The sequence below is a fragment of the Schistocerca cancellata genome, chromosome 10, assembly GCF_023864275.1.
Source record: "Schistocerca cancellata isolate TAMUIC-IGC-003103 chromosome 10, iqSchCanc2.1, whole genome shotgun sequence".
Classification (NCBI taxonomy): domain Eukaryota; kingdom Metazoa; phylum Arthropoda; class Insecta; order Orthoptera; family Acrididae; genus Schistocerca; species Schistocerca cancellata.
The window spans coordinates 86,019,935-86,035,105 of NC_064635.1; the positions used below are offsets into that span (position 1 = coordinate 86,019,935).

A 15,171-nucleotide genomic window follows, 5' to 3' on the forward strand; every position below is an offset into this window, starting at 1 on the left:
TCCAGCACAGAGACAAGCAGCACACGGCAACCTAATAGTGAACATAGCGGACTTTTACTTCAACAGCATTGAGGCTACGTGGACTATACAGAAGAGTGCTTGCACCTCAACACACGGAAACTTACAGTTAAGTAGCTCTTTGTTTGTGAATAATGAACCCAGTTATTAATTGTCTGCAATTTGTGTTATAGAACGAGGATAATGGCCACCAACTAACATTCTCCCCTTGCTTCCTGTGGTACAGCTCTACAGAGACAACAAGACGAGATAAAAGTGGGAAAAGAGAATACAGCAATATGCGACAGGGGAAATTCCCCCAGACTTCTACATGAATGTAATAATTCCAATTCCAAGGAAGGTAGGGGCTAAATGGTATGAATGATACCAAAGTACACTTGCTAAATACTGACATGAATAATTTACAGAAGAACAGAGAAACTGTTATAGCCGACATCGGGGAACATCAGTTTTGTTCGAGAGAAATGCAGAAGCCTGCAATGACCCTATAACTCATAAGACAGTCTGAAGAAAGGCAAACCTAGGTTTATTGCATTGTTAGATACAATGAAAGTTGTTGACAGTACTGACTGGAATACACACTGTTTGAAATTCTGAAGATGGCAGGGATAAAATATAGGGAGTGGAAGGATATCTACAATTTGTACACAAAACAGACTGCAAGTGTAGGAGTCGAAGGATATGAAAGGGAATCTGTGGTCGAGAAGGGAGTGAGACAGGATTATAGCCTGGCTTGCATATTATTCAGTCTGTGTGTAAGCAAGTAATAAAGGAATCCAGGGAGAACTTTAGGAAACGACTTAAACATCAGGTAAAGAAGCAAGAACATTAGTTTACCAATGGTGTTGTTATTCTATTATCAGAGGTGGCAAAAGACTTGCAAGAGCAATTGAACAGAAAGAAAAGAACTAGCTATCTCGCAAGAAGTGGTTACCATTAATAGTTTTAGACGAGAAATGGTCACAGAACTGCACCTCAGAAACCACCTGAACGAATTACTAAATGATCAGACACATTTAAGAAATAGGAGATTTTTAGATAATTTCCATCCAATATTATATGCTAGCTGGTAAAGGCATCCCTGTCCCTCCCCTCTTGCCCTCTCACTAACCCGTTAGCAGAGTCACTTTCATACCATATATCTATCTTATGTTAAACAACATACTGTTGTTGCTGTTCATGGGTCTTGAAAATTTGTGTAAGTCATAGAGCACAACTTGTCTTAAGCTGATACATAGCGAAATATACTGAAATACAGTCTTGTAAGATGTAAGAATATGTATACACATAATCTTATATAGACTTGCACAGTTGAGCTATTTCAGAAAATCTTTCATTTATTGAAGACACAGAGTGCGTGACACGTCATATTACAATAGGGTGCATATAATGCATATATTATTCAACTGCCTTAAACTTTAATATGAAAACGAGGGAGCATCACGTGAAGTCTTACACAGTTTTTACACTTACAATACCTGTATTTTAACATGAACGAAGTATTTAGTAAATCTCCACGAATACTGCGTAACCAGTTTTATCAAAGCTAACCAATTAGCCTTTCTAGCCAAATATTCTAAGAGTCATGGAACTGCATGGATACATCAACATCAGGACTTACATTTTCGTAACATATTTCACAGTATTAGATGTTTATAGAAGTAATGATGGGTAATAAGTGGCAAGTACTCCAGAACATACATTTTTCTTGATTCATTGCAATTTATTCTTTAAGTTGTTCTGTTGGTTCGGACTGTAAATGAGCAATGTTGTGAATGTGATTTGTGCATATGTGATGTTAATATGTTACAGCGTATTCAATTATAAAGTGATATTTCAGATCAGATACATCAAGTTATTGATACCATGTTTTTATGACCATCCAAGACACTCTGTCTTTTGGGTAGATAACTTACATACTACGGTGGCACACCACAATAAACAAGTTTCCCATTCCATTCTTAATCAGATGATTGTATTGCTGGATTTTTCAACGTTCTCAGAAATTCTGTAAATGTGTTTTCTCCCCAAATATCTTAGTTCTCATGTTTAGAGTGTACACAAAAAGCGATTTGGTGTGGCCCATGGTAAATTTGTTAACAATGATAACAGTATGTGTAATTTATGCCCTTTAACGATTGTACATAGCCTTGAGCTCATTTGATGTAGACATGTTATTACATTTGAAAGACCTAAAAAATGGATGGGTCGTCATACCACAAATAGAATTATATAAACCAATCACAGCACACGACACCAAATACTTGACAAAATTCGCATCGCTTTCCATGGTCACGACCGCCCACCTAAAAGAACACCGCCTCTCGTTTTTACGAGTACTCACCATTTCAACACGGTTGTCACCACATGTTACTATCCCAAAGCGTGGAAGACTTTCAGAATTATAGTTTTCCCTTTCCTCAAGCCGCACAAACTCCACACTGACATTTCCTCTTACAGTTCCATCAGCCTCACTGAGTTTTTGCTTGCCGGAGTGACCGAGTGGTTCTAGGCGCTACAGTCTGGAACCGTGCCACCGCTTCGGTCGCAGGTTCGAATCCTGCCTTGGTCGCAGGTTCGAATCCTGCCTTGGGCATGGATGTGTGTGATGTCCTTAGGTTAGTTAGGTTTAAGTAGTTCTAAGTTCTAGGGGACTGCTGACTTCAGAAGTTAACTCCCATAGTGCTGACAGCCATTTGAACTAAGTTTTTAGCAATGTGTTTTAATTCATCCTCTCCTGACGCATCCATTAACACCTGCAGCAACAACACTTTCCTCCTGTTCGCCAGTGTGGCTACCCACGATGACCAACTCCTGTACTTCACTCATCTCCTATCCCACCAGATCAGAAAAGAAAGAACTAAAAAAAAAGAAAACCCACTGTATTTTTGGGTCCCTCGACTTGGAGAAATCCTGACCATGTACGGTACTCCAGATTCCAGTCTTTTTCAGACTCTACAATTATGCACTTCACATTAACTAAACCCACCTTACTGCATACGTCCCACTTTCGCGTCCCAGCACAGTTTCCCTACCCCATCTTTTATTTTTTCTTTTGGCTCTGATGTTACCTGCACGATGCAATCAGGACGTTAACGACAATCTGGGTTTAGTTAGCTTGTTTGTCAGCCTTTATAGTACAGATGAGTTATAGCAGGTTAGTAATTTTCATGTATTTGGTAGGACTGATATGCTGAAATAGAATTACCTTTAGTCAGTTCCTTTATTCTTCTAACAGACTGATTTCCTTACTGAGATGTCAGACCAAAAGCTCTTAACAGAACGTCAGGCGCATTCAGCTGCCACTAGACGTGTACTTCCCCTGTCATTCGGTCTGCTAACTTCTGGCCACTTGGCCTAAATCATCAGCACTTTGAAATAATTCACCATCAGTCAAGGTCACTCTCCCTGCAATACACGAGAGAAGTACCAACCAGTAAGCTGTTCTTCATACTGAAATTCCTGTGACTGTTGAGGAGCGACTCTGCACTCTGGCTGCTTGGATTACTTACAGAATTTCTACTCTCTTTTAATCTCTACATCTCTCAGCTTTTATTCCGTTCTGCATTGATTCAGGGAGCACACAGCCCTTTGCAATATCTGTCTGCAGTACGATCTTGGAAGCTTTCCTCGACATTTGATCGTCTTAATGTACTAACTTCCACTAGAAACTCCTCCATTACGTGTTTCTGAAGGTTACCACTGGTGCCTGTGACCTTGATCCTAGTCGCCAAACCGTCAGGAATAGTACTCACAGGCGTGTTTGATCAGCTGATGAAATGCAAACAGCCTTCAGTTGCCTCGGGACTCATTATCACGTCCTCAATAAAATTCTTCTGGGTTTGAGGCCACATTGTGATCTGTAAAATTCCGAAGTTTCATGAGGAAGGCGCCTTCAACAGTGGCCGAAACGTCGGTATTTTACAGATGACAATGTGGCCTCAAACCCAGAAGAATTTTATTGACTGTGACAACGGCCGCGGAAGCCTAAGTTTACATTATCACATCCTGTTTGTCGAATGTCTGCTCCGTGCGCCTGAATATGTATTGTGATTTTTAAACAATGCATTAAAGAAACGCTAACTATAATTGCTTGATAGGTTCCCGGGAATTACGCCGGACAATATCGTAAAAACTGAGATGTCGGGACCAGCAAACTACACCTACTTTCTCCAAGTTTACCCATTATGTGGACTCTGCGGCGGCCAGCAGAATTAAACGACGAGCAACCAGGGCACTGGTGAGAGAAACAATCCGTTATACTAGACGAGTATTAGACCACGTCTCCAGAAGCCTGCTCTCACTTCATCTGAAGATCTCGTCGTGTCTGTCAGCGGATTCCTGGGAGTGGGTGGACGGCTCTACTTGGGCGCTTTCGGACTGGGCGCGGCACCAAATCACAACGCCATACACTCCGGTCATTGCACGAAGAGAAATTTAGCAGACGGACTGTGGCTAATCTCACAGATAAACCACTGAGTGACGCTGCAATGTCAGTGATAGGAAAGGGACTTAATTTTGCGCCTACTCCCAAGACCTTGCCCATCAAGGAGTTCATCCGTGCCGCTGAGCAAGGTGTTTTAAAACTCCCGAATGATGCTGCTGAAGAAATAAGTCAAGAGGCTTGCAGATCAATAACCAGGATACCTGCACCCAAGCATAACATCACCTTTGAAGAAAGAGGAGCGCTCCGTTCTTTAAAAGAAGAAAATGATATAGTAATTTTACCAGCTGACAAGTGTAACGCCACTGTTCTTCTGCCTGCTACATCTTATTTTGGCAAGATGATGGACTTACTACAAGATACAGCGTATCGTCGTCTCCAGAAAGATCCGGCGGAAGACATCCGCTCTCCTCAAATCCAGCCAACTTCCTGACCATCTGAAGAAGAGTTTAAGAGAACGAGCACCACCAGTTCCGCCACGATTTTATGGCCTGCCAAAGATACATAAGGAGAATGTTCCGCTTCGTCCTATCGTCAGTAATATAGGTGCCTCAACATACCACCTAGCTAAACATCTGGCTTCTCTTCTGAGTCCGATGAAACTCAGAAGATTTTATACCGTGACTGAAGAACCTGCGCCTTGAATCTACCGACTTACTAGGGAGTTTCGATGTGATCTCTTTCTTCACACAGGTGCCTCTGATGGTCTCATTACAACTCATAGGAGCTAAGCTGGAAGAGGTCATCTTACACCTTTTAAAACACGTACTTACCTCGACTTAGGTTTTATTTAACGACCAGTATTTTTAGCAGACTGACGGTGTTGCTATGGGTAGCCCTATGTCTCCCATAGTAGATAATTTTTTATGGAAGATTTCGAGGACAAAGCTCTTCAGACGGCGGTTTTGAAACCCAAATGTTTTTGCACATATGTAGATGATACGTTTGTGGTATGGCCGCATGGGACATCAATGCTTCCTTCTTTTCTGGAACATCTGAACTCCCGCCCTCCAAGCATCTGTTTCACCATGCAGGTAGAGAAAGATGGTGAGCTCCCGTTTCTGGATGTTTTGGTTCGTAGCAAAGGAGACGGCTCCTTGGGTCACAGTGTATTCCGGAAGCCTACGCACACAGACTTGTATTTCCAAGCTACGAGCTGTCATCATCCCTCACAGCGCAGCGATGTATTAGGGACGCTAGTGCATAGGGCCAGAACCATCTCAGATCAGGACAGCTTATCGGCAGAGCTTAGCCATCTCCGCTCTGTGTTTGCCCAGAAAGGGTGTTCCGAGAAGCAGATCCGGAATGCATTTCGACCAGCACACTCCAGACCTCAAGAACAGCCTGAAGAAGCAGACAACACCACGGGGTTGGTTTTTCTACCGCAAGTCGGTGGCGTGTCTTTTAAGATGGGCAGAATTTTCAAGAAATATCGGATTAAATGTGTTTTCCGGCCTTTAGCACGAGTGCAATCAATGCTGGGCTCTGTTAAAGACAACCTCGGCCTGAGGAGACCAGGAATATATAACATCCCGTGCCACTGTGGGAAGTCACATATAGGCCAGACGTGTCGTACGGTTAAAGTCAGATGCGACAAACATAAACGTCACACGAGGTTGGGTCAGCCAGAGAAATCTGCGGTTGCTGAACACTGCCTTGACACGGGACACGGTGAAGAAACCAAGATCCTCTCGTATGCTTCCGCATACTGGGACTCCATCATCAAAGAGGTGGTCGAAATACGTATAAGCAGTGATCCAATAAACAGAGACACGGTGTTTCACCTGAGCAGAGCCTGGGAGCCAGCTTCGGTGGCACTAAGGAATCGTCAGTCGCAGATTAGCAGCTGCACCGAGTCAACGCAGATGCTTAAATCGCGCGCGAACGGGGTCCGTCGCTCCCGGCCGCATTTTCCCGCGCCGCGGCGCGCTTCCGCAGACCGCGACCCGTTTCTCCAGCAGAGGGACGCCGTCCACGATTGGTCTTCGATGACGTTATGCCCCGATGGCGCCTGTGCTGTTCTGGAAAGCCAACATATAAATTAGCGAGCTTCTCAGCGACGCGATCTGCCTCACCGCCGTGTTCAGTAAGGTCTTCGAGGCCATCCTCTCTCACCGTATTCACCGCCACCTTAACCAGCACCACCTCCTTCCCCTTACCCAATGTGGCTTCCGGTCTTCCTTCTCCGCTGACGACCAGCTCCTTAACCTTACCAATCTTCTTTCCCTCCAACTTAACTCCCGTCGCTCTGCTGTCTTTGTTTCCCGTGTCTGGCATCCCGGGCTCCTCTTCAAACTCCAGACCTATGCTCTCCCCATCAACTTCGTCCGTCTCGTTGCTTCCTTCCACTCCCATCGTCCCTCCTATGTGACTATCCACAATTCCAACTCCCGTACTTTCTATCCCTCTGCCGGCGTGCCCCAAGGTTCTGTCCTTTCCCCCCTCCTCTATCTCCTGTACACTGCTGCTGTTCATCTTCTCCAATTTGCTGATGACACCGCCTTCCTAGCCCTTTATCCTACCCTTCAACGGTCCCAACGTACACTCCAAACCCACCTTGACCAATTCACCGCTTGGTGCAACCAGTGGTTCCTCCGTATCAATCCTTCCAAGACACAGGCGATCATCATAGGCCGCACCACCCGCTCCTTCTGCCTCCATGATTTCTGCTTCACCATTTATGGCCATCCTATCCACCTACCCTCAAATACCTTGGCCTGACACTCAACCGCCTTCGCACCTGGACCATGTCCTTACCATCCAAAACAAAGCTCACAACCGCCTCAACCTCCTGAAACTTCTGTCCGGCCAGACATGGGGTCTGCATCCTTCCACCATCCTTCACACCTACAAATCCTTGATCCGCCCAATCCTCTGTTATGCCAGCGTAGCTTGGATTTCCGCCCCTCTATAAAGCCTTCCAAATCCTCGAACGCCAAGCACTCCACCTCGCCTTCCGCATCTGCCTTCCTTCCCCCACGTGCATCCTCTACGACCTCATCCCCTTCCCCCACCTTCTCCTTTTCCTTGAAGACATCCGCACACTATATATTGTCCGCCGCCTTGATCCCCCTCACCCCCTGGTGTCTCCCTTCCTCGCCATCCCCAACCAGTGGCCGCGCCTTTACCGTTGTGTCCCACCCTCTCTCCATCTCTGCACCCTCCATCTCCTTTCCCAATGCAACTTCCACCATCTACCTCTCCCAGATGATGAGCTTTGTCCTGACATCTACCCTTCCAACCAACCCCATCTTCCTGCCTCCTCCTCAGGGCTCCCACTCCTCCCCCTCTCTCCTCCTGAGCGGCTTCCCCCTCCTACTCCCCCTCCCTCTCTTGTGCCCCCTTTCAGTGTCTCTGCACTCCCTCCTGCCCTGTCTTCCCTCTTCATCTCCCACCCCACATGTCTCCTGCCTCTCCGTGTACCAGCTGACACCCCTACTCTCTTCATCCCGCCGCTTCCCCTGCTGCCCCTTGCTCTCCCCTCCTTTTCCATCCTCTCTGACCTTTCCCTCAGCAGGTCCCACCTGGCAGTTTTATTCTTCGTCGTGTGTGCTACAAGTTGGTTTTACGTGTGTTGTTCTGGAGTGTTTTTGATACTGTAGCGGACTTTGAACCTGTGCATGTCCATTCAGTGTCTTCTCTGTGTTTTAAGAATCGCCAACTGTGTTTTTTAAATTTCTGGTGACTTTTTCAACTGTCCCCCATGAACGTCTCCCTGCCAGTGCCAGGCTATTTTTACCTCCATTTTCTCCCTTTACTCTGTTTTATGTTCCCCTTTTTTATCGCCTTATGTATGTAACATTTTATTCTTATTTTAGTTGCCATGTCACTCAGCTGAAGAGCGGCGGATTGTGCCACTGACAGCCCTCCGTTGCCCATGTGGGGCAGGGGAATGAAATCACAATAAAGAAAAAAAAAGCGACGCGACAATAGCACCTGAAGATGGCGGGCAGTTGTTCGCTGAAATATTGTGCGGTTTTTACAATATTATCCAGCGGAATTCCCAGGAACCTATCAAGCAGATGCAGTGCCGGGAAAGCCTCAAACAGCACACTAACTGTAATTGTTCATATACTTTTACTTCCGTGATTCTTCCAAAACGATTTGTTTCATTAAATCATTAATTTGTATATTAGCTATAAATCAGTTTATTTTTGATTTGCAACGACTCTCTTATGTTTTCTGCGCCCAAACGTATATGCAAGTAAATTGCACCTACCTCGTGGCGTATGAGGATGATGTGTGACCCTTCAGTCTCTGGTTCTGCTGTGTCCAATGTGGCAATGTCTCCTTCTTAAATATTACGAAATCCACTATTATGATAGCGACTGGTAAATGAACGATGATCACTGTAATTTGGCAGTTTCTGAAAATGAAATGTATGTGGTGTAGTTTATGACAAATGTTAAGTTAGGCTTGTTATGAAATTCGCAGAAACACAATAAATTCGATTGTATACAATTATAGGACAAAATTCTTAAGTTTTATTTACCTAGGAAACTATAAATGAAGATGCAACAAGATTTTCAGAAGTGTTCAGAAGCTACATTTTGTAATCATTTACGGATTTACACCTAACATTGACGATAATCGAATTTAACAAGCATGTGTTTGTGTGCGCGAGGAAAGAAAACTTGTGCTAACTGCCGTGACTTATTCATTGCTTGATATGCTGTGTATGTATTGTTGTTATTTTGAAAGCGTAGTTTTAATGATCCAGACATGTGGAGTAACGACATTTCGGATAGAGCAAAAGATCATCAACATAAAGGATGAACGATGGCGAGACAATACGAAGTGTTGAACATACTGAGCTAGCATACATCAGTGTACACGTTAGGTAACTGCGGAGCCAATCGATCATTGACATTTCGAAGAGAACCTTCTGAGAATCGCAGTCATTTTGCGCGCGTTCTACAGATAAACGTCTTGATAAGCGAGCTGAGTGCTAGTAGCTACGACAATACACGATAAGCTATCAAGTTTTACGAAACATTTTCGAGTGTGTGACATTTTTATGCTTCCGCATGCAGTACCTACGTGAGTAAACATGCAGAAAGGATGGTAATCTAATAACTGAGATAAGATAATACAGAGTTTGTTCACATATACGCGACCTGCACGAAGAACTTTGGACTAACACACGCCAGGGTGTCGAGGAGCGGTACAAAGGGTTTTGTGGAACTAGTAAACTCAGAATGTAAAACGAATGAAAAACTTGGGATAAAATAAAATACAAAACATCCTTCTCTTCGTTCGATGTAACCATAGATCAAGTCCTAAACGAATGATTGGTATGTTAACTTTCACTATTTTGCGGATATTACTTCCAATTGTGGCAGTAGACGTGTCTTGTTCTGCTGTACACTGACGCTCTATATCGTCCCATGTCTTAACAAGCTGTTCGACTGGCGATTGTAAGAGGTCCATCATTAAGGAATTTGTTGCTAGCGCACTCGAGCAGATGTAATTTCGATGGATTGCTCACGCGCTGCCTGCGATGTGTAAGCTGTAAGAGATTCTCAGACCAAAGAGCAGTGTTGACTGCAGTAGGAACTGTGTAGCTGTAGGAGTAAGTTGTTGCTAGCGAGCAGTCGTGTGTATGGAGTTGGCTGGGTCGGCCGTGGTGGAGCGATGGCAGAGCCTGGGCGTTGTAGTATAAGGTAAAAGCAGCCTCGCGCGTATGTAGTATTGTTATATCAAGTCCCATGTAAATGTTTTTAAAAAAATCTCTTAATAATAATCTGTCTCATAAAAAGTAACTTTTGACAATCATTCATTTTAATTTAAAGAATTTACTAATTTCTCCAATCCTTGGTCATCCCGATTATTGGAAAAGAAAAATCAGTTGTTTCCTTTATACATGACAAATCTATCTGCCAGCACTGCAATGAGCTGCGCCAGGAAAATTTCTTATAGGAGCAGATATATACGCGTTATCCGGCGACCTAATTGAGGTAAGATTTTTCAATTTATTCGTAATGAATTTTCAGGGCCATGTCGCAGCACTGCTGACGTCCAACGTTTACCAGTTTAAATTCATAGTCAATTATTGAAGGGTTATTTAAGTGAGTCGCAATTTAATTGAAAGGTTAGTCACATTGTATTATTGGTAGGTTACGGAATTTATCTGTGGGAGGTTACGCTGAATGCTATACAGAATTATATTTTTTACTGTTGGGAGGTTACACTAAATGTGAATATTATTTATATTACACTCCTGGAAATTGAAATAAGAACACCGTGAATTCATTGTCCCAGGAAGGGGAAACTTTATTGACACATTCCTGGGGTCAGATACATCACATGATCCCACTGACAGAACGACAGGCACATAGATACAGGCAACAGAGCATGCACAATGTCGGCACTACTACAGTGTATATCCACCTTTTGCAGCAATGCAGGCTGCTATTCTCCCATGGAGACGATCGTAGAGATGCTGGATGTAGTCCTGTGGAACGGCTTGCCATGCCATTTCCACCTGGCGCCTCAGTTGGACCAGCGTTCGTGCTGGACGTGCAGACCGCGTGAGACGACGCTTCATCCAGTCCCAAACATGCTCAATGGGGGACAGATCCGGAGATCTTGCTGGCCAGAGTAGTTGACTTACACCTTCTAGAGCACGTTGGGTGGCACGGGATACATGCGGACGTGCATTGTCCTGTTGGAACAGCAAGTTCCCTTGCCGGTCTAGGAATGGTAGAACGATGGGTTCGATGACGGTTTGGATGTACCGTGCACTATTCAGTGTCCCCTCGACGATCACCAGTGGTGTACGGCCAGTGTAGGAGATCGCTCCCCACACCATGATGCCGGGTGTTGGCCCTGTGTGCCTCGGTCGTATGCAGTCCTGATTGTGGCGCTCACCTGCACGGCGCCAAACACGCATACGACCATCATTGGCACCAAGGCAGAAGCGACTCTCATCGCTGAAGACGACACGTCTCCATTCGTCCCTCCATTCACGCCTGTCGCGACACCACTGGAGGCGGGCTGCACGATGTTGGGGCGTGAGCGGAAGACGGCCTAACGGTGTGCGGGACCGTAGCCCAGCTTCATGGAGACGGTTGCGAATGGTCTTCGCCGATACCCCAGGAGCAACAGTGTCCCTAATTTGCTGGGAAGTGGCGGTGCGGTCCCCTACGGCACTGCGTAGGATCCTACGGTCTTGGCGTGCATCCGTGCGTCGCTGCGGTCCGGTCCCAGGTCGACGGTCACGTGCACCTTCCGCCGACCACTGGCGACAACATCGATGTACTGTGGAGACCTCATGCCCCACGTGTTGAGCAATTCGGCGGTACGTCCACCCGGCCTCCCGCATGCCCACTATACGCCCTCGCTCAAAGTCCGTCAACTGCACATACGGTTCACGTCCACGCTGTCGCGGCATGCTACCAGTGTTAAAGACTGCGATGGAGCTCCGTATGCCACGGCAAACTGGCTGACATTGACGGCGGCGGTGCACAAATGCTGCGGAGCTAGCGCCATTCGACCGCGAACACCGCGTTTCCTGGTGTGTCCGCTGTGCCGTGCGTGTGATCACTGCTTGTACAGCCCTCTCGCAGTGTCCGGAGCAAGTATGGTGGGTCTGACACACTGGTGTCAAGGTGTTCTTTTTTCCATTTCCAGGAGTGTATTTTACTGTGGGGAGGTTACACGATAGTGGGAGTTCGCACAACGTTCGTTCAGTCTGATTGTTTCTTTCGCGACATGTGTCGTTATTTTAATTCTTTCGAAATGATATATTTTACAAGTCATCTGAACTGGATAAATGTATTGTCAGAAAGAGACGTTTGGCAGATCCAGAGCAACAGTTAAGTAATTTGTCTGAAATGTAATTAGATACAGATGACAACCACATACACTGAGGCTACAAAAGTCATGGGACACCTCATAATGTCGTGTCGGACTACCTTTTGCCCGGCGTAGTGCACCAACTCAACGTGGCATGGACTCAAAAACTCGTTGGAGGTCCCCTGCAGAAACATGGAGCTGTGATACCTCTATAGCCGTCCGTAATTGCGACAGTGTTGCCGGTGCAGGCTGTTGTGTGCGAACTGACCTCTCCATTACGTCTCATAAATGTTCGATGGGATTCATGTCGGGTGATCTGGGTGACCAAATCATTCTTTGCAATTGTCCAGAATGTGCTTCAAACCAATCGCGAACTACTGTGGCCAGGTCACATGGCACATCGTCAACCGTATCAATTCCGTCGTTGTTTGGGAACATGACAGCTATGAATGGCTGAAAATGGTCTCCAGCTAGGCGGACATAACTGATCCCAGTCAACGAATGGTTCAATTGGACCAGAGGACGCAGTCCATTCCATGTAAACACAGCCCACATTATTATGGTGCCACACCTATCCCTTTCAACTTAGATCCATGGCTTCGTGGGGTCTGCGTCATACTCTATGCCTACCATCAGTTCTTACCAACTGAAATCGGGGCTCACCTAACCAGGGCACGATTTCCAGTCGTCTATGGTCCAACCGACACGGTCACGAGTCAAAAATGTTTCAAATGGCTCTGAGCACTATGGGACTTAGCATCTGAGGTCATCAGTCACCTAGACTTAGAACTACTGAAACCTAAATAACCCAAGGATAAGACACACATCCATGCCTGAGGCAGGATTCGAATCTGCGTCCGTCGCAGAAGCGCGGTTCCGGACTGAAGCGCCTCCAACCGCTCGGCCACAGCGGCCGGCCGTCACGAGTCCAGGAGACGCGTTGTCTGCGATGTCGTGCTGTTAGCAAAGGAACTCGTGTCGGTCGTCTGGTGCCATAGCTCATTAACGCCAAACCTCGCCGCACTGTCGTACGTACCATATTGATTTCCACGGTTTTTCTCGCAGTGCTGCTTGTCTGTTAGCACCGACAACTCTGCTCTTCGTCGTCAAGTGAAGGCCGTCGACCACTGCTTTGTCCGTGGTTAGAGGTAATGTCTGAAATTTTAAATTCTTGGATATCCGAATACTGAAGTCAATAAGGATTTCCGAAAGGAATGTCCCATGCGTCTAGCTCCAACTACCCTTCTCCGTTCAAGTCTGTTAATTCCCGTCGTGCGGCCAATACCACGTCGAAAAAGTTTTCATGCTAATCACGCGAGTCCAAGTGGCAGCTCTGCCAACGTACTGCCGTTTTATGCCTTTTGTACCCTATTCTACCACCATGTCTTCATAGCCACATCGCTATTCTATGGTTTTTGTCACCGCAGTGTAGTTAGTTTAAACCTCTGTTTTTCGCCATTGTTGGAAGGACTCAAAAGTGCGGCTGAGTAATGACAAATACTTAAAAATGGGGTCCACTTGGTGATGAGATGAAGAATGTCCAGCATCAGAGTGTGTGATATATCGAGGAAAACTATGACTGGATGAGGAATCTTTCCGGTGCTACTGGACTTCAACCTGTTGACGAGAAGAAACTGGCAGGCAACCACGCATTAAAACATAAGTACCAAGAATCAGATTTATGCAACTTCTGGATTTCAAGAATGAAATTTTCACTCTGCAGCGGAGTGTGCGCTGATATGGGATACTTGATTGTAAGGCGCACCCAGGAGCGGATATAGACTGAGATCACAATTTAGTGGTGATGAAAAGTAAGCTGAGTTTAAGCGACTAGTCACAAAGAATCAAAGAGCAAAGAAGTGGGATACAGAAGCGCTTAGGAATGACGAAATTCTCTTGAAGTTCCCTAAGGCTATAAATACTGCTATAAGAAATAGCTCAGTAGGCAATACAATTGAAGAACAATGGACACTTCTAAAAAGGGCAATCACAGATATTGGAAAGATACATAGGTACAAAGAAGGTAACTGCGAAGAAACCATGGGCAACAGGAGAAATACTTCAGTTGATAGATGAAAGAAGAAGTACAGAAGTGTTTAGGGAAATTCAGGAACACAGAAATACAAGTCGCTTACGAATGAAGTAAATAGGAGGTGCAGGGAAGCTAAGGCGAAATGGAAGCATGAAAAATGTGAAGAAATCGAAAAAGAAATGATCGTCGGAAGGACAGCCTTCAGTATTGTTAAAAACAAGGACGGTAAGACTAAGAGTGCAACGGTAATTCCATTGTCACATAAGAGGAGGGAGTGGATAGGTGGAAAGAATACATTGGAGACGTCTATGAGGGGGAAGCCTTATCTGGCGACGTGATAAAAGAAGAAACAGGAGTCGATATAGAAGAGACAGGGAATCCAGTATTAAAACCAGAATTTAAAAGAACTTCGGAAGACTTAAGATCGGATAAGGCTGTACGGATAGATAACATTCCATCAAATTTCTAAAATCATTTGGTGGAAGTGGTAACAAAACACCTATTCATGTTGGCGTGTAGATTTTATGACTTTTGAAAAAAATGTTATTCACACAATGCTGAAGATTGCAACAGCTGAAAAATGGGAGAATTACCGCACAATCAGCTTAACAGCTGATGCATACATGTTGGCGACAAGAAGAATATGTAGAAGAATGAAAAAGAAAACTGAGAATGTGTTAGATGACGATCATTTTGGCTTTAGAAAATGTAAAGGCAATTGTGACGTTGCGGCTGATAATGGAAGCAAGACTACAGAAAAATGAAGAGACGTTCATAGGATCCGTCGACCCGGGAAAAGTGTTCGACAGTGTCAAATGGTGCAAGATGTTCGAAATCTGAGGCCAACTGGGTTCAGCTATAGGGAGAGACGGGTAATATA

The 15,171-nt window shown here is 45.2% G+C and overlaps 1 protein-coding gene across 2 annotated transcripts in view; it reads right to left on the reverse strand.

Moving 5' to 3' along the window:
• Window positions 1–15,171, reverse strand: part of LOC126106420 (26S proteasome non-ATPase regulatory subunit 10-like) — a 40,934-nt gene that overhangs the window by 11,186 nt on the left and 14,577 nt on the right. The window contains exon 2 of one of the 2 annotated variants that reach the window (XM_049912695.1): window positions 8,682–8,828. The exons of the other annotated variant lie outside the window; for it this stretch is intronic. The gene's annotated coding sequence lies outside the window, so the exon portion shown is untranslated. The remainder of the gene's footprint in view (window positions 1–8,681; window positions 8,829–15,171) is intronic. 2 annotated transcript variants of the gene reach the window in all.